The sequence below is a fragment of the Cygnus atratus genome, chromosome 4 (assembly GCF_013377495.2).
Source record: "Cygnus atratus isolate AKBS03 ecotype Queensland, Australia chromosome 4, CAtr_DNAZoo_HiC_assembly, whole genome shotgun sequence".
NCBI lineage: Eukaryota > Metazoa > Chordata > Aves > Anseriformes > Anatidae > Cygnus > Cygnus atratus.
Genome location: NC_066365.1, coordinates 9,122,031 through 9,145,241, shown reverse-complemented (window position 1 = coordinate 9,145,241; position 23,211 = coordinate 9,122,031). Strand labels below are relative to the sequence as shown.

Genomic DNA, 23,211 nt, shown 5'->3' with positions numbered 1-23,211 from the left:
CAAGATATGAGGGGAATAAAGTTAAAAGGTATATAAATGCACAGCATGTTTTTCCTTGATAAATACAGAGTTAAAATTCAGCTGCTTACTAAAACCCTCTTAAAGATTGGATCACTGAAGAAACAAACACTAGGTAAGCTTTTAATATAATGATAAACTATTCTGCTTCTTTCTTTTTAAAGAAAGAAAACACCCCAGAGATTATATGCAGGTTAAAAACAAACAAACAACAAAAAACATGTGAAAGAGCCTCCCATGAATCCTTTCTTAATGGAGAAAAAGCCAGTCAAGACTCAGCAGTTTGATTTAAATAGCAAACCAGTTGATAGCGGTCTCTACTTTTCAGTTTGTGCATGCCTTTCAGATAGGAGTAGCATATTGGAGTGAGCTTCAAGACATAATTTCCCAGAGTGATTCAAAAGCTGAAAATACTTGAGTGAGTCTCAGAGCATGGTGTCTGTAGCCAAAGTTATCAAAACCATTATGTTCAGGCAAGAGCCCAGAGATGAAGATATAAAAGGCTGTCCCCTGTTGTTTGATTACAAAATTGACAGCTCTGTGTTCGTGTCATTTCTGTTTATGGATATTGCTGGAGCCTGACATCTTATAGCTCAGTCATCTGAATTTTCCCTCTCCTTGAAAGGCCCTCCTGTCCTTTGCCAATTAGTCGCCTTCCCTGTGCTGCATGACAGTGCTGGTGACGTGCTCTCCCAGTCCCGGTTGTGTTGGCAGTTCAGGCGCCGGTTATTCCTGCTGTAGAATCTCTGCAGGCAAAGTAGCTCCATCGGTCTTCCTGCGGCGTGCCTTGGGGCATTGCCTGCCAAGCCTCTGAAATAGGAGTGTGCTCCCCTAGGTTTAACCAGAATACAAAGCTCCAGGCATTTTCAAGTAAGTGTGATCCCGCTTATTTTCAAGCGACCAGGTTTATCTGTTTATTTGAAACAGTTTTATAGATTAATTCAGATTTTTTGTAATGATTCTTGATGTGAACTCAAATTTTATGTTCACAGCCAAATATGTTCAGGTTTCACGTAGCAGATTTATGGAAGCAAAAAATGATGCGATTATGTACTTCAGGGTATTCCTGTTTAGTTCCTTTGGGGGAAAAAACACACAGTTGAACAGTTAATAAAAGTTTTACGATACGACTATATTATGATATTTGAGTCATTAATTTCACTTCATAATATTTAGTTTGCTTGGCTGTTCGTTTATTGATCTCACTTCTTTCAGTAGGAGCAGCAATGGTTGTAGACATTCATTTCCAGAAAAGATCTGTGTTAGGAGGTAACCCCCTGCTCCCCTCCCCCCCCCAAAAAAAAAAAAAAAATCCAAAAACTTGTATCTGAATAGAAAATTCAAGCAGCTGAAAGTCACAATGATTTATAGGGTACATATGTATGCAGTGTTTTTCTGGGGAGGCAGAGAGGTGATGATTTGGTACGGGTCCTGAGAGGAATCCTAAAACTGTTGGGTGTAAGTACTATTTCTTTGAAATTAATCCTCTTCTCAAAAATCAAAAGAAAACTTTGCATTATACAGGCTCTTAGCATGTTTACTGTCCCATATTGGTCTTTATAGCCCAAATGTCCTATTTAAGGGACAGAGACCAAACCTCTTACTTCAGTAGTAAAGCAGTTTCTTGAGCAGATGGTCCTCAAAAGGTGACAGATCCTGCTCGTGTCGTATCATCAAATGCTGTGTCCAGCAGGGGTGGGAGGTATTAGCTGCTACTTGGGGTTGTGTTTCAGTGGACAGGTGGAAGTAATGATGGCAACGAGAATGTCTTTGATGCAGTATTTATTTAGCATGTGCTCTTTCCCTGAAGTGGGAGGATCAAACAACAGGAAGAAGTTTCCTCACTTGTAATATGAAGCCTGCTTTCTCAGCCAGCTTTCTGTCCAAAACTCTTCCTCCCTATTTCTCAGGGAGGAAGAAGCTGGTGTCCATGACTTCCCTGTTGGTTTTGCTCCTCTGTGCAAGCAAAAGATAGGAAGTGCAGCTGGATCCAGGTCAAATCCTAGTCCCTTTAGGTGTGTCTGTACTCTCACAGGTGGGAGAGCCTGAGAGCTCCTATCCCTCCTGCGTAGTTAACAGCTTGGCTGTGCTTAGGGCAAGCAAAGTAAGTCCCTGAGTCAGGGAAGCCTGGCTGTGGATCAGGGCTATTGCATATTTGGTTTATTGCCCCCATGAGTGATGTGCTCCAAGACCCTGGCAGCTGCCATTGTGAATATAACCAGATCCCACCAGGTATTTTGTTGAACGTAGCTGTCAGAGACAGCAGAAATGAAACTTGCTGTTCATGCTGGTCTTTGGTGGCTTTCATTGCCTCAGCTAATATCAAACAAAGAGCACTTACATGATCCTTTTTTATTTCGGTGGCTAATACACAGCTTTGAAAGGGGTAGTGATTGCTTGTAGTTAAACCTCATCTAAGAGATTGAGAAGGTAAGCACTGAAAAGTGAGGACATCCTACTGGTCAAGTATCTATTGCTGCAACTGATTCGTAATCCGTTGTCTTGTGGTATACGTGCTCTTCACTGTAAACCTAAAACATAACTAAGTCACAAAAGGACGTGATAGAAAATACAGATGCTATAAACTAAAGGAAAATATTACATGCGGAACCGTATTTTTAATTTCTTTTGTGTTTCTTGTGACTCAGAAAACTGAAAACAATGGTGGAGGATGTGGGAAATGGACTCCAGTTTTGCATGCGTAGATGAGCTAACATTTGCAGTTACTTGGAGCTGTGAATGTAGGCTGCTCATATTTTTTGTATTAAAACTATTAGGCTACATTTTGGTTTGGAATTCAGCAATAACACAGCATGTATATATGGTACGTTCAGAATAACAAGGGTCAGCTTCTGCATCTTCATTGTTTTAAAGACATCTGTTAATTAGTCTGAAACATCTTGTTAAAATGTATTCGAGGTCAGCACTCCACAGGGAGCTGCTGATGTTACTGTATTACTTTTCCTGTTAAGGCTTGCTTGATTTGAGAGAAGAGAGCGTGGCCACCTCCCAGCGGCACCCGGCGTACCAGTTACTTGCTTCTTAGCATCAGGGAATCGTGCAGTGGCTGCTGGCAGACAGTGACTTGGCCTGTTAAACCATTCATGCATTTGCTAGTGGCTTGGTTATGAAATCCTTGTCATCCAGGACGATGTACACAGATGTCTTGTGAAAGCTGAAGTGTATCAAACCACCAGAGTAGTGGTTAGGCAGCATTTATGAATGTGACTACTATAATGCTTGTAATTATGCTGAATGTAGTATTAGGTATGGGTATTTACAATGAGCTGATATATAGATTAAAAAACAAACAAACAAAAAAAACCAACCCTGTGTTTTAAAAGTTTATTCTAGAGATATATTTGGTCAATTTTCCATAGGCGTATGGGAAATCATACTGCATCGGTGTTCCTCTATTAAAAAAAGGAAAGAGCAAGTATAAATTCCCCTTTCATTTATTTAGATAGGTTTCACATTAGTGGGTAGAAAGGAAAAGACTAAATATACTAAAATATTTTAAAATATTTGTTAATATTTAAAGCTAGACTGCAAGCCAGACTTCAGTTAACACAAGCACTGTTATTTGCGATCTCTTAATTTATGTGGGTGACAAACTCAAAAGTGAGACGACCCAGATCTGATCGCGATCTTGTATTAGTGTAACGCAGATGGACAGCGGCAGCTCCATGGGCAGCCACTATGACATTGTCAGCCTGAGATCGGAATTGTAGAAATTTACATATTCTAGATAAGAGGGTGAAACTCTATATTTCATGTTTCTAGTTTTGAAGGAACTGTAAAGGAAACCATGTCTTAGCTGGATTTCTACCTGTCCTCAGTTTACTACCATCTCCTTTTCTTGTACTCTGAAGGATGAAAAAAAGCTAAGTTAGGGCATAAGTTAAGGCTGCCTGATGCTTCAGAAAAGGAACTCTCTCTGAACAGTACATCTGCTAATGGGGGTATACAACTGAGTCTCTGCAATAAATATACTACGGGGAATCTCTGGTTGTCTTCAAGCAGTGAAAAAACTGCCAGCATCTCTGGGGACAGTGCCTCTTGTTACAGGGAGTTTTCCTCTGTTTGGGATAGGCAGTAAATGTACTAATCTGATGATGAATTTTTGGCTCCCTTGGCTTTTTGAACTTTCTGGAATATGAAATTGAATTTCACACGTCCTTTTTATTTAAGGCTACATGAAAGCAAAAACAAAGGAAAGACCACCAACCCAGTAGGTTTTGTTTAGAGTCTCTGCATGTGTTGTGAACATTTGGCTTGTGAAGAGCTTCATGCAGAAAATAACACCCTAAAAGAAAAAAGGGTCTTAACCCTTTGCATTTGAGCAAAGGCTATCCTCAACCTCAAGTCATGAAGTACTAGATTTTTGTTTCCAAATTAGAGGTGCCTTCTGAATGAAGAATCAGACAAATCAATGTAGCCAGAATAAATAATAGAAATGTTGCTGGGAGGTGTAAGGCAAGGTTGCAATGCAACAGGACTTTAAAATTACGCAGACTTGAAAAAGGAGATAAGATAATGTCATTGCAGCAGATTTTAGAATTGAGTTGGGCACCAGATTAAAACTATACAAGAAGCAATCATAATCAAATAACAAACTCTAGGCTTCTGTTTCCCATATATGAATATAATGAAATAGTTTCTTAATTTCATTAGGAAAGTAAACATTTTTTTTTTTCAAAAACTTGTGTGATTTATTTACATTGTATGGTTTTTTGATGGTTTGTTTGTTTTTGAGGTGTGAGAGTTAAGATATTTATTTTTGTATATGTCTCTGTAGAAATGTTTTCATGGCCTACAGAAACAAAATTCTTTTTTGAGTTCCAAGTTGAAATTCTTGGAGCAGGAGAGTACCAAAGAAATACTCTGTTTTGTTTTTCTCAGGTTAAATGTTTTTTCCCCCTGCGTTTATACTGTGACACTCCGTTGCATATATGAAATCTTCAAATTTCTGTATAAACTGTGTTTTTATTTCAAATCATCAAATTTGGGGTTTGGACTGACTGAAAGTATTAAATCACCTATATGTGTGAAAATATGTTTAAAATATTACTCAGCAAACTACTTGGTAACCTCCCGTACATCTTCCAGTTTCACCAGAGGTAGCAAAATTACACTAAAGGAATTTGAACTGGAGGCCACCTCCCATTTCTATTTTTTTTTTTAATTTATATTTATTTTTGTTTGTATTGAATAGGGAGCAGAAACAGAACAGGTCAGGGTGACTGGCTTTCCTCCCAGCCCCCCCACGCCAACACGTACCTCTGGGACAGAGATCCCCTCTCTGAAAATGAGACTTGGACAAAGTGCAAATCCTTCATTTCCTGAAATCTCCTTGTTTAGACCAACAAACATGCAGGTCAGCGGGGAGGTTGCAGAACCGAAACTGAACACCGGCTCCACTTCTCTTGATCAATGAAGTGCAATTTGAAGCTCATGCTTGTATAACCAGTTTGGAGAGCTGTCACAGGGAACAAAGCCTAGCCACTCGTTCCTGGAGATATTTGAGCAGCAAAAAGCTGTTCCTGTGTGTTCAGCTGAGTGCTGCTCTTTGAGGAGGCCAGGTGTTAATTTGGTGTAATAGTTAAGGCAGCAAATTCTCCTAGAATAGAGGCAGCATGCACTGTCACTATGTCGCTAACTCGATAAAAAAAAAATAAATACATAAAAAAAATATATATATGTAAAATTTGAGGTCTGCAGATGTTTACTGTCTCATAACAAATCAATTCTTGGTCTCTGAGAGTAAGGGAGTCTCTAGAAAATCAAGTCAGCAAAGAGTCCTCAGTGAACAATTATTGAAAAACTTTATTCAGGACTGGCCCCAAATACAGATAAAGAGCAGCAGCTGTGATACCTAGTTGTATTTTCAGACATGAAAGACTAAATTTATACCCTCTGCCCTCACTGGGACATAGTGCATACAAATATGTGTGTTGTCCTGACTTGAATGCCTTTGCAACATCACCGCTGTTTTTTGGAAGGGAAGCTTTTTTTTTTTTTTTTTTGGTTGGTAGAAACTGGTGCTAATAGTGCTTTGTTTAGCTGCATTTCAGGATGCTAATTAACAATTAGGCTTCACTGAGTGTTCTCTAGGATGTAATCAGATCTGTATTTTAAGCAAACATTTTTGTTTGTTTTTACTGAAGCGCTTGTTAGAAGTTAATGGGAGTTGAGTGCATCTGGGCCCAATCACGGACCTCTTCCCAAAGTGCCTAATTCAATTGATTGGGTTGTTTAGTAACAAGAAATACAATGTCAGCAGGATCTTAATTATTTAATCTAACCACAACATGATCATTATGAGTAATGTGTAGAAGTAGATCAAAACTCTTACATTTATCTCCAAGTCTGAGCAGAAACGCTGGAAAAGGAAGAGAGGTACCTCTTGTTAGTGTGTGTATATGTGATATTGTACAATTGTTGCCAAAGAATTACTGCTTAGCATAAGTCTCCGTAAAAAATGTGCCACAGCATGATAGAAGCTAAAATTTTAGCTGTCAGTTTGCTCAAGTGTGATTGAATTACAATGTTCAAGTTAAAAGCACAATATTAAATGTAATTGATATGTCTTTCTGCTCTATTGTAGATTACACCATTGTACTTGAACTTCAAGGCAAGAAGATTTCTTGAAAACTGAGTTTCTCAGGTAAGAACTGAATTATTTCTTTCTGTTTCTTTGAAGTCCATGGTTGTTAAAAAGCACCAACATGTATTAAACACAGGACAGTTACTGTTTATCAACTGCACTTTGGAAAGCTGAAGAAAAAACACCTGAGATGTTGATGGTAATGCAGGCTGTAGTAAACAGGCTACTTGAGAAAGACACAGCTATATACTTTTGAATGATTTTACTATTTGGAATGCTTGGTACCTAGCATGTATTTCAAGCAAGGAATGGTGAAGAGTTGTCTTGATTTAAAAAAAAAAAAAAAAAAAAAAAAAGGAGCCAGCTGAGAAAGTGGCCCAAGGGAATAGGCAGCACTCTGACACCAGTTTTTAGCAGCATGACTCTTGCAGGTTGCTTGTCATGGTCCCTCTCTTATTTTCAGAGAGGCCTTGATAGACCTAAACTTCATGTTCAGGAAACGTCCTTAGTCCCCTTCAGGTTATTTCTAAATAATAGCATGCCTAGTAAGTTAAGTTGTCGTTTGACTGATCTCTCCCCTGGGATAAACAAGCAGTAGCTCGGCAGAGCAAAAAATCAGCAGCTCTTTGTTTAAACAATCTGTTAAAACTCCTGCCATGAGCGTAAGAAAAAGGATTTGGGGCTTTTCAGGAGGATTGCTGAAAGATTAAATAATTACTCTGTTCATTACGGGAGCAGCCCCAATTTGCTGGAGATGGCTCTGTAAAGCCATATACTCACAGCTGACATAAAACGTAAGCCTTTCTTACCTTTTCCCATCATGGGGTGGGGGTTGTGTGTATTTTACTTCTAAGGCAGACTGGTACAACGCCAATAAGCAGTTCACACATTTCTAAATAAAAGAGAGAAATCCACTAATATGATAACCATTTAAGAAACACAAAGCTAGCCTTTAAGTTATAAACTGTCAATCCAGTTTTCCAACTGAATGAAAACTCTAAGCTGCTCGATGTACGGAGCCTTTGCCATCCGTACAGTTTATTCTGTTTGTAAACATCTATCTCATCTTAGAACTTATAAACAAAATACAGAAAGTTGTTGAAATTGGATAACGAAAAGCTTTCCATACACAGATAACTCTTCCTGACCCTACAATATTCTGTTACCTTGCCTGAGTGTCATAAAGAGCCTGAAATTGAGAAATTGTGTTGAAACTCCTTTGGGCTTGCATTCTTGGAACATTTCCTAGAGCAATTTCATGACTTAATTTGCATTTGGTGTTGGAGAATTTATAAGACTCTGGTGCTTTGTTACTTGTGCCTAGGTTTTGAAAGGAGAAAGAATGGATGCCTGTTAAGTTTAAAATAAAATTGTAGCCTTTTCTTATAAAAATGGACATTACCATTGAAGTGCCAGTAAGTTTGTGGAGGTATTTAGAACATTCAATTATCTATTATCTTCTGAAGTTTGAGCTAAACAAATAAATTAAACATAAACTTTTCTATTTTTTCCTCATTTATTTTGAAACCTGGTCTACAAAAAATTAAGACCATTACAATTCCATTAATTTTCTATTTTTCCAAATCTTTGTCTTGCCATGCCTCTGGAAAACCATTTTCTTGTTTAGATGTTCAAGCACTTTTAAAGTTGATTTTAGAAATAGTGCCTTTTGCAATACTTTTTTTTTATGCTGTTTGTTTTGAATACTTTTAAGGTTAGCAGTCTATTTACTGTGTGTAATTGCATGATAGTAAATGCTGGGCCTGCTTCTCCGCTATTCTTGTTGAGGCAGACAAACTGTAAATGTGATAAAAATGATTACAAAAGTAATAGTACCAATTTAATTGCATGGCTGTAGACATCGCATTTGGTTGTATATCTGCATAGATATAAATTGCTTTACTGTTCACACTGAAGACCTTCTGAAGGCTGAGTTACTCTATGCTTAAAATGTCTCTGGAAAAGGGGTTATGTTGAACATCTTACATTGTGTGATAAGTGATTTCAATCATTTTAGAAACAAAATGCACTAGTAAGTTGTACACAGAAAGGACTATGAGTAGATACAAAGAATTGCCTAGAAAAAGTATGTAATATTGCTTACTTTCAGCATTATACTTGCATATGACACAAGAATTTTGAACTGGCATACACTGTATTGTAAGTTTCTGCCTGTAAAACACTATAGAATATTGCCCACTCTTTTGGCAATAACATTTTAACATTTGACCATTTATAACTGAAGTCAAGCTGAGGTTTCAGTGACTATTTAAATTTTGAATGCCCTCCCAATGTGATGGTTGAAGTAGCTCCAATGTAGCTCCAGCACCAGTACAGCTGGTGTCTGCTACTGCTTTGCGAATATAGGGAACTGTTGTACTTCAATGGCAATGTATAAATATTTTATTGTATATCTGCACTACCACTTGTTACCTTTTCATATCGTTTATTATTGACATACAGTAACAAAGGGTGTGGTCTTTCATGCATTGTGCATCTGATAAACCTATTTGAGCTCGGTTTAGCTTTGAGAAGAACTTAATCGTGGTATTCCACAGATATTTGTTTAGTGGAGAGAAGAAATACTATTAATAATAATGTTAAAGCTAATAACTTCAACAACTGGTATGATTTTCTCCTAATATTTCACATGGAGCCAATACAGCTGAGATACCTGTTTTCTTTTATTCCTTATGAATCATCAGCAGAACTGAATATCCTCCCCCAGCCCTGTGAGCAATCAGTATTATGGAATAACCTTGGCAATACTCAGAAAAATGTTGCATCGTGGCCTGGGCTTGAAACCACTCTGATTTTTGATTTGGCTTTTATTGAGTCTGTAAAGAGTTGTCTTGGGGAGAAAAAAAACACCTGAAATCTATTTATTTTGGCTAGGGTACATCAGGGAGGTGGTGGGAGAAGGATGAGGAGGTAGCTGTCATGTGGTTTAGCTTTGTAAATTGGTGTCACAAACAGGGTCATGAGAAAAGTAGTGGTAGTCCAAGGGAAATGGAGGGTGAGGACAGGGCTATAGGGATGGCACTGGGAGAGGAGAGCAGAGCAGTCCCTTTGGTGGCAGTCAGGTAGCTCAACTCACCTGTCTCAGAAAACTTTCTTGTAAGTTGGTGAGGAGTCTTCCAGTCTGCTGAGAAGGGCAGAATAAATGGGTGAGTGCCTCTTGAGTGTCAGACCCCATGAAACATCTCCATCACACTGGCTCCAAAGGAGCATATTCCCTGAGACTCTCTTCAGCTCAGAGCTCTTTTTAAGACTCCTGTTCTTCCTCCTCCTTGATCATTTTGGCAGACTGAATTTGCATTATCCTCTGGGGAGCTGATTAATTTCCTATCATTGGCCCAATCCTACAAACCCCTGCACTTGAAGTTGGCAAATGTAATGTTACATCTAAGTGTAGATAAATCTTACTCCTGCACGTTTGACTTAGGGCATGTTTAATATGCCCAAACTGTGTGTGCTTGCTGAATAAGTGGCACTAGAATGCGAAATCTACCATAGTAACAGCATGATTCTGTATAGAACTAAAGGATTATTTTTTTTTAAATAAACAGTTTTTACCATATGCCTTAGTATCATAATTTTAAATTAGATTTGCTTAAAATGGAAATCCAGATTCAAGCTGACATCATAACATATGACCTCCAGTAGCAATGAAAATTGAAAACATGAGACAAGGGCATTAATCACTGGATAGTTTATAAGCTTGTCCGGAATGTTCATCTTAAATGTTAACACTGTTTTATTATATACAATAACAGTATAAAGTCAAAATTTATGAATACTGTGGGTGCTTAAGATAAGGAATTCAGGCTCATTTTGCTGTACTTACCTCTGGCTCAAATCTTTTGAACCTTCAGTTATATGCACAGAGCTACTTGCACACACAACTTACTGCTTTTAGTGGGGCTGGAAACATGCACAAAATAGTAGGGTTCTGATTTGGCAGCTAGACTTGTATGAACTCAGAAATCTGTTTGTACGTTATGTGAATGCATCTGTGAAGCTATCATCAATTTTTGTATTAATAGCAATTTAAATGTTGGTTTGGAGTTTTGCTGGTAGTTCTTTCTTGTAAAGACAGTTATTGTAGTGTTGAATGTAGATTAATACAGAGTATAGTGTCTTATGTGATACGCATAACTGACTAGGGCTGTATCAAGACATCTGAAAAGATGTTTGATTAGAGTTATCACTTTAAACCATTTTGCAGTTTCATTCATTTTTGGAGTCTCAAAGTATTTTCATCGATTGTTTTGTTTGTAGCTGGTATTTTATAATTAACAGCATAAGGTACAAAATGTGATAGTTTGAAAAGGAAGAAATTTAAGAGTGCTGAAATAACTTTCACTCCATCTCAAATTTAGAATGCTTACTTCTATAATATATTCACTATACCTGTGACCTCATCAGTGTATCCCAGAGCATTCAAAATTTGACATCATATATCATTGATTTCTTTGTAGTTTGGCAAAACACAAGGGAAGGTGCCATCATTGCTCTTCAAACTGTTTACCGTGGCTGCTGAGGGTGTGTTCTCTTGTCTTGAAGAATACAGCTCTTTCTCTTTCTCCCCTCCCGGTGTACAAGTTAAAACTTTGCCTGTGGTATTTGTGTCTGCTTTGTTTTGGTCTGTGCCTTTTTATTGTGACTTTACAATATTAAACATGATCAGTCTTGCTTTACTTTTCCAGCTCCAGAATATGCAAAAGTCAGCTTGAATGTTTAAAAAATGCGGGGTCAAAATATGATCTCACATTATTAGAAAGACTTGCATGTTGTGCCAAGTGCTTTTGCATATATTAGGCAGATGTATTTAGGCCACCATCAGAAAACCATTTCTAATGATAGGTTTAGGGAGGAAGGTGTAGCTTATCAGAAAGGGGACAACATGAGGATAATTTTGGCGGTTACCTGGGTGTTTCAAAAACTATCTCGTTTCCACCACAAACCCTTCTCTTTTTGATATACCCCAGGAAAGAGAAAGCATAAGGCTTGCTCAAACATTATGCAATTTGTGGAGTGGTATGCAAGCAAGCTGCAGCAAGAGGTGCAAACTTGCTAGGGTCCAGCATGTAAATGAAGAACGTCTGATCGCTAATTGTAGGTCAAGTTGAGTGCCTGGATGAGACTCCTCTTAACTGCACGCTTTAATTCCCTACTCAGGAAAAATACCCACCCATCCCCACTCCCCCCAAAAATCACCCTTCCTAATGAGATTAAGTTGATAGCTGGAGCTCAAATGTCTCATTTGTCAATGGGAGAGCTCTTAGTTCCTATGCAGCTTAAGCCTCTGATTTCAAAATAAATATAAATGCTTTTATAGGTGAAAATGAGCTTATTTGACAGTGAGATGGTTGTAGCTTTTATATTTTTGCTTTATTGGGTAGTTCCAGTAGTAAACTGAATTTATTGAAATAAAGCTATGAAACGGCTTCAGTTGCCTGTTCTGAATGATATTTTTAAAGAACTCCACTCTTTGCCCGTTATTTTAATGTAAGGTAAAGGGTGCAACTTGTATACGCATATTGTTTGAAGGCTTTGAATGGCTTGTCTGTCTGATCCATTTTAATAGATTCCAGCATTTTTCCATGACATCATTATTATAACAGACTTCCTAGCAAATATGAACAGCTGCTGTGTATTTTTTCCTGTGTTTTATATTAAAAACTGTAACAGCTTTTCTGTTCTCTACAAATAACAGCAATAGGCTTGCCTGTAAAACAAAATGGAAAAAAAAAAAAAAAAAGTCAAAGTAAGGAGCTGTGATACTGTTAACAGGCCGGTAATATAACAGGTCCCCATGTATGAATCGTTTCATAATGCAATAAGGGATTACTTATGCTGCTGTCATACTGGTCAAAGGTTGGTCGCGTTTCCTTCTCCCCCTTGCCCTGGTCTAAACTGTGCATCATTAAAGATGATGAAAACAGTATTGTACTCAGCTTCCTGGCCCAGATGGTAATTTGCATGAAGTATTTTATTGTACTTTTTTTTCCTAATATAATTATTTTGCAGCCTGCACATAGAGGTTTAAAAGTTCCTTCCAATTCTTATAGTTCAGGTCAAGGAGACTTACTTCATTGTTTCTCTGTGTATCCAGGAGTTCAGTGATGCTTTAGAGGCCACTTTACAGAGAGACTATAGTATTAAATAAAACTGGGATTTTTTCTCTATCATTGTTATGCCTAACTTTCTATCTGGCTCCATCTGTAAATAGCGAGATTGTTATTATATTGTTATATTGCATTTTGTCTGGAATACCTTGATTGGAGTCTCAGTATCTTTTAGGTGGTGATTTGGATGAGGAAACTCTCTGCCGTTAAAGATAACAAAAAACGTTTTTACAAATACATCAACGCAAAAAGGAGGACTAAGGAGAATCTCCATCCTTTACTGGATGCGGGGGGAAACTTAGTTACAAAAGATGAGGAAAAGGCTGAGGTGCTCAATGCTTTCTTTGCCTCAGTCTTTAGTGGCAAGACCGGTTGTCCTCTGGATACCTGGTACCCTGAGCTGGTGGAAGGGGATGGGGAGCAGGATGTGGCCCTCGCTATCCATGAAGAAATGGTTGGCGACCTGCTACGACACTTGGATGTACGCAAGTTGATGGGGCTGGATGGGATCCACCCGAGGGTACTGAGCGAACTGGCGGAGGAGCTGGCCAAGCCGCTTTCCATTATTTATCGGCAGTCCTGGCTATCAGGGGAGGTCCCAGTTGACTGGCGGCTAGCAAACGTGACGTCCATCTACAAGAAGGGCCGGAGGGTAGACCCGGGGAACTATATGCCTGTTAGTTTGACCTCGGTGCCAGGGAAGCTCATGCAGCAGATTATCTTGAGTGTCATCACGCGGCACTTGCAGGGCAACCAGGCGATCAGACCCAGTCAGCATGGGTTTATGAAAGGCAGGTCCTGCTTGACGAACCTGATCTCCTTCTATGACCAAGTGACGCGCTTGGTGGATGAGGGGAAGGCTGTGGATGTGGTCTACCTTGACTTCAGTAAGGCTTTTGACACCATTTCTCACAACATTCTCCTCAAGAAGCTGGCTGCTCGTGGCTTGGACTGGCGTACGCTCTGTTGGGTTAAAAACTGGCTGGATGGCTGGGCCCAAAGAGTTGTGGTGAATGGAGCCAAATCCAGTTGGAGGCTGGTTACTAGTGGAGTCCCCCAGGGCTCAGTGCTGGGGCCGGTCCTCTTTAATATCTTTATCGATGATCTGGATGAGGGGATCGAGTGCACCCTCAGTAAGTTTGCAGATGACACCAAGTTAGGTGCGTGTGTCGATCTGCTCGAGGGAAGGAAGGCTCTGCAGGAGGATCTGGATAGGCTGGACCGATGGGCTGAGGTCAACTGTATGAAGTTCAACAAGGCCAAGTGCCGGGTCCTGCACCTGGGGTGCAACAACCCCAAGCAGCGCTACAGGCTGGGAGATGAGTGGTTGGAAAGCTGCCTGGCGGAGAAGGACCTGGGAGTACTGGTTGATAGTCGGCTGAATATGAGCCAGCAGTGTGCTCAGGTGGCCAAGAAGGCCAACAACATCCTGGCTTGCATAAGAAGCAGTGTGGCCAGCAGGTCTAAGGAGGTGATTGTCCCCCTGTACTCGGCTCTGGTGAGGCCGTACCTCAAGTACTGTGTTCAGTTTTGGGCCCCTCACTACAAGAAGGACATGGAGGCGCTCGAGCGAGTCCAGAGAAGGGCAACGAAGCTGGTGAGGGGTCTGGAGAACAAGGCTTATGAGGAGCAGCTGAGGGAGCTGGGGTTGTTTAGCCTGGAGAAGAGGAGGCTCAGGGGAGACCTCATCGCTCTCTATAGGTACCTTAAAGGAGGCTGTAGAGAGGTGGGGGTTGGTCTATTCTCCCACGTGCCTGGTGACAGGACGAGGGGGAATGGGCGAAAGTTGCGCCAGGGGAGGTTTAGGTTGGATATTAGGAAGAACTTCTTTACTGAAAGGGTTGTTAGGCATTGGAATGGGCTGCCCAGGGAGGTGGTTGAGTCGCCATCCCTGGAGGTCTTTAAAAGACGTTTAGATGTAGCCCTTAGTGATATGGTTTAGTGGAGGACTTGTTAGTGTTAGGGCAGAGGTTGGACTAGATGATCTTGGAGGTCTCTTCCAACCTAGACAATTCTGTGATTCTGTGAACTGAGTGCACCCTCAGTAAGTTCGTAGACGACACCAACCTGGGGTGAAGTGTCAATCTGCTGGAGGGTCAGAAGGCCCTGCAGAGGGAGCTGGACAGGATGGGTCGATGGGCAGAGGCCAATGGGATGAGGTTCAATATGGCTAAGTGCTGGGGCCTGCACTTTGGCCACAACAACCCCATGCAGCGCTACAGACTTGGGACACAGTGGCTGGAAAGCTGTGCAGAGGAAAAGGATCTGGGGGTGTTGGTTGATGCTCACCTGAACATGAGCTAGCAGTGTGCCCAGGTGGCGAAGAAGGCCAACCACATCCTGGCTTGTATCAGGAATAGTGCAGCCAGCAGTACCAGGGAGGTGATCGTCCCCCTGTACTCTGCTCTGGTGAGGCTGCACCTCAAGTACTGTGTTCAGCTTTGGGCCCTTCACTACAAGAAGGACATCGAGGCCCTGGAGCGTGTCCAGAGAATGGCTACAAAGCTGGTGAAGGGCCTGGAACACAAGTCCTGTGAGGAGCAGCTGAGGGAACAGGGGTTGTTGTGTCTGGAGAAGAGGAGGGGCCTTATTGCTCTCTACAACTGTCTGAAAGGAAGGTGTGAGGAGCTGGGGGTCGGCCTCTTCTCACAGATAACTAGCGATAGGACTAGAGGGAATGGCCTCAAGTTGTGCCAGGGGAGGTTTAGCTTGGAAATTAGGAGACATTTCTTCTCAGAAAGAGCAGTCAGGCGTTGGAATGGGGTTGCCCAGGGAAGTGGTGGAGTCCCCATCCCTGGGGGTGTTCAAGGAAACGTTGGACTTGGTGCTTAGGGACATGGCTTTTTGGGTGGTATTGGTGGTAGGGTGATGGTTGGACCAGATGATCTTGGAGGTCTTTTCCAACCTTTATGATTCTATGAGTACAAACTGAATACGAGGTCCGCTATGTTCCAGTAAGCAATTGATGTAACAGAACTAAGAAGAATATCGTTTACACGGTTCTAGATAGCAACATGCAGTGCTGCACAGAATAGCAAGATGCTTGTTGGTCACTCCTGGCATCCAGTAAGCCAGGAGTTAATAGCCAACTCGTGTCTCACCTGGGTGCTCTACCTTTAGTAAGGAGACAACGCTGGTAACGGCTGCTCAGAGTGGTCAATCCGACTGGAGATGACCTGATTTACAGACTGGCCAAGCCCTATGGTGTAGTATGGCCATAAAAAGGTTCATGGTCAATTAATGCTGTTACTGTAGTCCCATGTTTTCTGTAGTGCTTTGTCTGTGTGTGTGTGTGTGTGGGGGGGAAAATCTAGCAACTAAGCACCTCTTGTCTTTCTGACTCAGAGGGATTGGTTATGCACCAGGTAGGTGATTGTGAGCTGGCTGAAAAGTAATAAAAGAAAATCAATGCTAATCTTGCAATAAGAACCTAGATAAGGACAGGGCTACGTTGTCCCTGTCTGTGGTGTTCATCAAATGGGTGCCCATTTTGTGTCTGCATATAAAGAAATAATTTCATAAAAGATACAACTAATGCCTTCTGGGGACTATCAGTTGCAAGGCCTTCTTTTTCATCTGGCAGGAACTTTACAAAAGACTGCCTGACCTGTTCTACAAACGTGTCCTAAAGCAGATTTTGAAGCACATAAAGTATATATAATAATAATATTATTAACCCAAATGTGGCGGAATGTGTGAAAATTACTCTCAGGTTTGTAGTCACAGAAAGCTGAATACAGTAGGTGCAGTATATAATGTAGCTGCCTACAAAAAAAAAAAAAAAAGTAATTATTTTAAACATTTGGCACTCCATAGTACCCAGTGACTAATGTTTGGTGCCCATGTCTATGGGTTTCTGTGCCATACAGCACTCTGGGTAGGAGGACACTTTCAAACCCAACCTAGTTTTGAAGGTCAGCCCATGTTGGCGGGGTGATATTATTAACACAAATACAATTTCTTTCCAACAATAAAAGATTTCTGAAGGTTCTTTTTTATGATTATCTTCTTCTTTACACTGAAAGGAATATAAAAATAAAAGTAATAAAAAAAAAATAAAATCTGATGTCCAATGACACAATCCATGTATAATTTTCACTCTTTTTTTCCCCCCTAACAGATAATTAGAAAGCAAAATTAAGAAACTCCATGTTATATAGAAAGTATTTTCTGATTGTAATTCTTATCATACCTCTTCACCCATGAGGGAAATATCTTGTCATTGTTCATTGTTCTAAAGTTCACCAATATGGGGGAAGATATAGGGACTTACTTGTACTGATTTTATCTTACTTCATTTTATATGCAGAAATTATTTTTTTCTTTCCCTTTCCTCAACTTCCATATCATTTTAGAGATTTTTGTTCCCTGGCATTTTATTTTAGTCAGTTTGGCTTGTATGTGATGTGCCAACATGTTGTGGATGGTTTTACTAGTTCATTTCAGTAAATAAACTTCTGTACAAAGGTTTTTCCATTCCTTCTCCCAAAAGTAAGTTCAAGAGAGTACCTGTTATTTGCATAAATATATACTTTAATAGATCTTAAATCTGTTAGACATAAATATTAGCCAGCTTATAAAAGTTTTGTCTACAAAATAAAGATATTTTATAGATTTTTTTTTTTTATTTTTAACATGTAAATTATCAGGCATCCTATAGAGATGATACACTGCCATAGAAAACAATTTCACAGTCATTCATTGATATAATATACAATATATACGATATCAAGTCATTTAATGATAATGACCACATCCGTTCTGATCTTAACAGCAAAGCAAAATTATGGAGATTCTGTAAAACAAACAAAAAAAACCCACACAGAACAAAACTGTAGTTGCACCATTAAATCAAATAAAAATATTGTTCGTGTATTTGTGATTTGAATACAAAGAGATCTGGGAAATAACTTCTGCCCTTCATCAAAGATGTTTCACATTTTGCTATGTGGAACTCTGAAATAAAACTCAGAATGTATTTTGGTAATAGAGTACAACCAAAAAAGGTAATCCACTGAAAAATTACTTAACGGTGTTTTTCCTATTCAGAGGTGCTTTAGAAGGTTAAACCTGAAATGGCTATGCTACTGAAAGTATGAACATTTGAGTGAAAGATGGCAATACTTGAATTCAGTATACTCTATACATAAGTAATAGTAAATTGAAGTTGACAGTGAGCATTTATTTTTCTCATGTACAGTACAGGTGTTTTTCAACTACAGTTGTGATAAAGTTTGTGGTAGACTATGGGAAGAGAGAAGTATGTTTTAATTAGCTGAACATGAGTTTTCAGATTCTTATTGTGTGTCCTTGCTACAGTCCCTGAGCGTGAAGCGGGTCAGTCAGCTGTTTCATCCCTTCAATCATAGAATCCCATAGAATCTGATTTTATGATCCAGAAATAATCAGAGTATCAAAATATGTAAGACACAAAGACCTATCTGAGACCCACACAGTATTTGAAAGGCTTTGAATGTTCCTTGTTATAAACCCTTTAGGGTGCTGTTCACACGTTGGAGTACCGCTTGCCAGGACCAGTCCTTATTGTAAACCTGGCAGTGTTGCCACAATGTAGGAGAAAGTTTGTGGATGTATCTTTACCTGAAAATATCATTATCTCATTAGTCCTAGTAAAAATCTCATACTGGGATTGTTTTACTGCTCCTTTAGTAGAGACTTGGGGATTTGTGCTCATGATATTTTCTAATATTGTTGTATCGGTCATATTTGGAGGGTATTTTGATGGCTGGTCTTAATGGTAATAAGAAGTCCTGGGGCTCTTTTCGTGGTTTTTATTTTATTTCTTTATCACCCTCAGCTTCAGGCTGACCTATGATGGCAACGAGTGTAATTTATAACAGTTGTTGCCTTTAAAACCAGTAGACTGTGAGACAAAATGCTACTGACCAAAATTCTATACTGCAAGCCATCAGTACAAATAAAATGTGATAGTGTTACTATTGTAGTCCTGATGTTCAAAGACTGTTAAGTGGGGCAGGGTTGGTAGGGAGTGGTAATATCTTTTATTAGATGAATCAATATAGCTGAAAAAAGAAACCCAAACAAACAGGCTTTCAGACAACCAAGCCCTTCTTCAGGTCTGTGCAAGAAAGGCGTTCTGCCCAAAAGCTTGTCTGTTTTTTCCAAGTGTATCAGTTGGTTCTATAAAAGATATTACCTCCTCTTGACTGAAACATTAGCATTCCTGTTGGCAGGGCTAGCAGAAAAATCAGCCACTACATGGGCATGGTGCTTTTGTTTAATTTTGTACGCTATAAATGTTCATGCTTTACCTGTCCTGCATGTCTCAGACATGGGGTCCTCCATTTAGACAGAAAAGGAGAAAATGTTCAAGTACAAAGATGACTCCTTAGACTGTCAACACTCATCAGAGAGTTTATGGCTTTCCTCAGCTTTAAACTTTACGCGAAGAGGAAATTTTGCCTTCTGTGGGTTCTGTTTCCTCTCTGTTTGAGAGACATATGTCCCAATCTCCTGTTAATGCTAGTTTTCCTTATGTGGCCAGCCCATGACTGGAAGAGTTACAGGAGGGAAAATCATTCCCTGGGCATAGCTCTGCTTTTCTGATGAGTCTGATTTGTGATGTGCTTAGGCCTGGGGCAATGATGCTTGCCCAATAGCTGCTCATAAGTTTTTTGCCTAGTTTTAGAAAGGGCTCACCAAGCACAAAATAGAAGACAAAAATATTTGCTGTCTTCATGGAAAGTGGGTCTAAAGTGGTCTGCTGTAACGTAAAAACAAAAGGAGCAGTGTTTCCAGCTAAAGCGCCAAACATCTTGGAGTCAAATGCGGAAAATGTTTATAGTGTTGTATAGTTTTATTACTACAGACTGAAGGAAAACAGCTTATTGAATGACTTTTGGGGACTAGACTTTGTACCAGTGGACTACCAAATAGTGGACAAAGGAAAACATCTTTGCTGTGGGGTGGGAGTGGGGAATGGGTAAGACTACTCAGCTTCCTTGTACAGTGTATGAAGACAAATGCTGGTTTTGAACTCATTGAGGGCCCTAAATTCACTGCGGGGGAGGGATTTGGTCATGATGCTGGGAGGCTTTGTGGGTGCTCGTGGGCACACAGCTTACCAGGCTGGAGGTCCTGCCAAGTCCTCCCACAGGGACACTGAAAACAGCATTTGTGGAGCTGTTGCCTCTCCATTCCTCCACTCCCAAGGTACTTCATACAAAACCTGCTTATTTGGGATTGTTTATCTGCCGTTCCTCTAGCTATGTTTTACCTGGTGTTTCCTTGGTGCGGTGGGCACTGCCACATGCAGAGTGGTTACTTCTCTCTGGATCATGTGTGATAGCTCTAGTTCTTGTACCATTCTTGGTGGGATTTGTCTCTTCTGGAGCAATAAGTGTTATTAAAGTGAAGTTCAGTTACGAGCTCATTGGTGTGCTTTGTTTAATTGTTTTTAGTGTCTTTGCTGCTTTTACAGTGCTATACAGTCTTCAGCAACTAACAGATATTAGTAACCGCAGGGTGAATCCAGGGCTACCATGCAGTCCTGAGACAGCCTGGCTTTTCTTTCTTGTGCAACAAGGGAACAAGTCGTTCTCCCAGCCTGTTGCAGAATGAGGTGCGAATAAGTTGTCCTGTCATTACAAGAAGCTGGACCAGAGAGCAAGGCTGAAGCCAGGGCCTGAAAAATGTATCCTGTGCCTACGTGCCAGGGCAAAAAAATACTTGGGCTGCTGTTCTCCCTGTTGCGTTCATAGGCAGTGATTAAGGCGGACTTGGATTTGAACATAAAAAAAGGATATCTCTGTTAAGCCTGACAAGAGGACTAAAAAGAAAGTGAGGAAAGAAAGGTGTGAAGGAAGAAAAGGTTATAACTGTTTTGTCAGATGATGCTTTCATGTAGTGTGTTCTGTCCCCATTACTTTTAGGCCCCTGGATGAAAAATTTATTCCTTGTTTGGTCTTAGCTGCTGTGAGCTGGTCCGCTTCCTCCTGTAGATCCCTAAATATCTTTGAAGCCTGTAAGCTCAACAACTTTCACCTCTGACTGTTTAACAGACACTAATCTGCAGAGGCCTCTATTCTAAGCTCTTTGCTCTGAATTCTGCCCTCCCCTATCACTGGGGTTTCTTTGGCTGTGCTATTGCACGTCTGAGATGAGCAGAAGAAGGGTGGGGTGCTTCTTGATATTGGCTTCCAGGTGGGAAGTGACAAATCAACTTGAAAAAAGCCTGAACCCTACTGGCCCATAGCAAAGGAGGTGGAAGGTGTCCTTTCTGTTTTAATTCTGTGGTAGTGGGAACAGGCATGTTTTCATTGGTCTACCACTGCTATGTTGCACACCATCCCTACGAGCAGTCCTTCCTGGATGCTTTCATTGCGTCTGGTGTGGTTCTTATTAGCCACTGTGATCTGTTACAGTTTGGCATGCATGTCTGCAGCTGAAGAGGTATCAAAAAATTGTTTACTTGCTTATGAACATGAGAAGCCATCTGTAATGTTTACTCCACACTCATGTTTGGAAGATCATTTTGCAGCCAAAAGAAAGCTTAACTCTGGAGACCTCTTGGCATTTGTCAAGTTGAGTGGGTGGATAAGCTTCTATTTTGCAAACCTTGATTAAAGCACATGTGATGAGGCATAAGGATGGGGAAGAAAAACAATGCACGTGTAGTGTGAAGTACTGTTTGGGAGCTGAAATGCAAATAGAATAGAATGGTTCAGTTGAAAGAGACCTACAAAGACCATCCAGTCCAACTTCCTGACCACTTTAAGGCTAAACCAGAAGTTAAAGCATAGTATTAATATATTTAGTGGCATACAAAAATACAAGGTGTAAGGTGCTCTGCAATTGCCTTGCTCTACCTTTACCTTCAAGGTGGCTATAGTGAGATGGGGATCGATCACTTCTCCCAAGCACTAGGTGATAAGATGAGGGGAAATGGCCTTAAGTTGTGCCAGAGTGTGTTTAGGTAGGATATGAAGAAAAAATTCTTCATTGAATTGGAACAGTCTGCCCAGTGAAGTACTGTTGAGTTACCATCCATAGAGGTCTTCAAAAAATGTGTGTATGTAGTGCTTAGTGACATGGTTTAATGGTGGCCTTGGCAATGCTAGTTTAAAGGTTGAACCAAGTGATCTTGGAGGTCTTCTCCAACCTAAATGATTCTATGATTAAGTCTGGTAAAGCAAATAAATTACAGGTATGGCTGAGGAAAGTTGAGGAAAGACAAAAATAAATAATAAAATGGTATTGAATAGGCAGACCACAGATTATAACAGTTTGTTACGTGTAAGGACTGTATGTGAGACAAATCACTGCTGTCCAAATCTTTAAAAAATAATGAGACACACAACTACCACCATGGAAGATTAATGAGTAAGGTCTGATGTAAATTATGCTTCAATGTAATGTGCACGGAGGCTCTGAATGTTGGAACTGGTGCCTCCCTGAATATAATTTGAGGCACATGTGGTAGTAATTCAGAGATACTCTATTGCCCTAATTTCAAATGTATGTATCTTGTTGACTTTTGCCAAATCTAGGCTTCTAATAATAAATAACGTATAATTGTTTTTTGCTGATGAAACAAGCTTGGGAGCCAGCCTACTGAGTCTAAACAGCTTCTTGATGATATAATTTGAGCAACAAAAATTATGGAAGCAGTGAGATTGAAGTGGAAACTTTGGTGTCTTTTATATATATATCCATATACATATATACACACACACATAAATATAACTTTTTATTGCACACTAGTTTTCACATAACTACTTTAAATGTTATGATGACAGAAATGAAGTTCACTGGATTTGTTTTCTTCAGTAAGTGAAAGGGAAATGCTTTTTTTTTTTTTTTTTTTAGTTTTCAAGGACGAGTCTTGCGATATGGACTTTTTGTTCCTGTCCTTGTCCATAGCACTATCCTCTTGACAAATGCTTCTTTTTTAGGTAAATCACACCTCAAAGGATGATTTTTTTTTTAATCTGGAAAACTCTTGGAATGTTTTCTACTTCTCAAAGGATTCTTCATTAAGAATCCTTACATCTTTTTGTATCCATGCACGCAGGAGCCCCCCTTCACACCACTTTCAAGACCTGTTTTTTCCTGCTGTTTTCTCAGGCTGTGAAAAATGTACTCTTTCCTTGAGCATCCTTTCCTACTCTTGGTTGGGAATTAGATGCTTTTTCCTCTCTGTTCCCTCCAGGTTATTGCTGGTTAAGTAGATTAGTCTTTCTCCTTTTTCAGATGATTCTTCAGCTGCAACTGCTGCTCTATGGGGGAGGCTTCCCTTCTCTTTCTGATGATAATTCAGCAGCTTCCTTCTCTCTGTTCTTCTCCCAACTCTTTTTTTAAAAAAGAGGATATAAAAGTGCTTTTATCTAATGTCTATTCAGTGAGTCACATGTTATCTAATCAGTGAAATTTTCTGGAGGTTTGCAACCTTCTGGTTCAGATTGCGTTAAGTAT

The 23,211-nt window shown here is 40.0% G+C and overlaps 1 protein-coding gene across 2 annotated transcripts in view; it reads left to right on the top strand.

Moving 5' to 3' along the window:
• Nucleotides 1–23,211, top strand: part of BMPR1B (bone morphogenetic protein receptor type 1B) — a 275,469-nt gene that overhangs the window by 110,362 nt on the left and 141,896 nt on the right. For both annotated transcript variants that reach the window (XM_050710350.1, XM_050710349.1), the window contains one exon: nt 6,626–6,685. The gene's annotated coding sequence lies outside the window, so the exon portion shown is untranslated. The remainder of the gene's footprint in view (nt 1–6,625; nt 6,686–23,211) is intronic.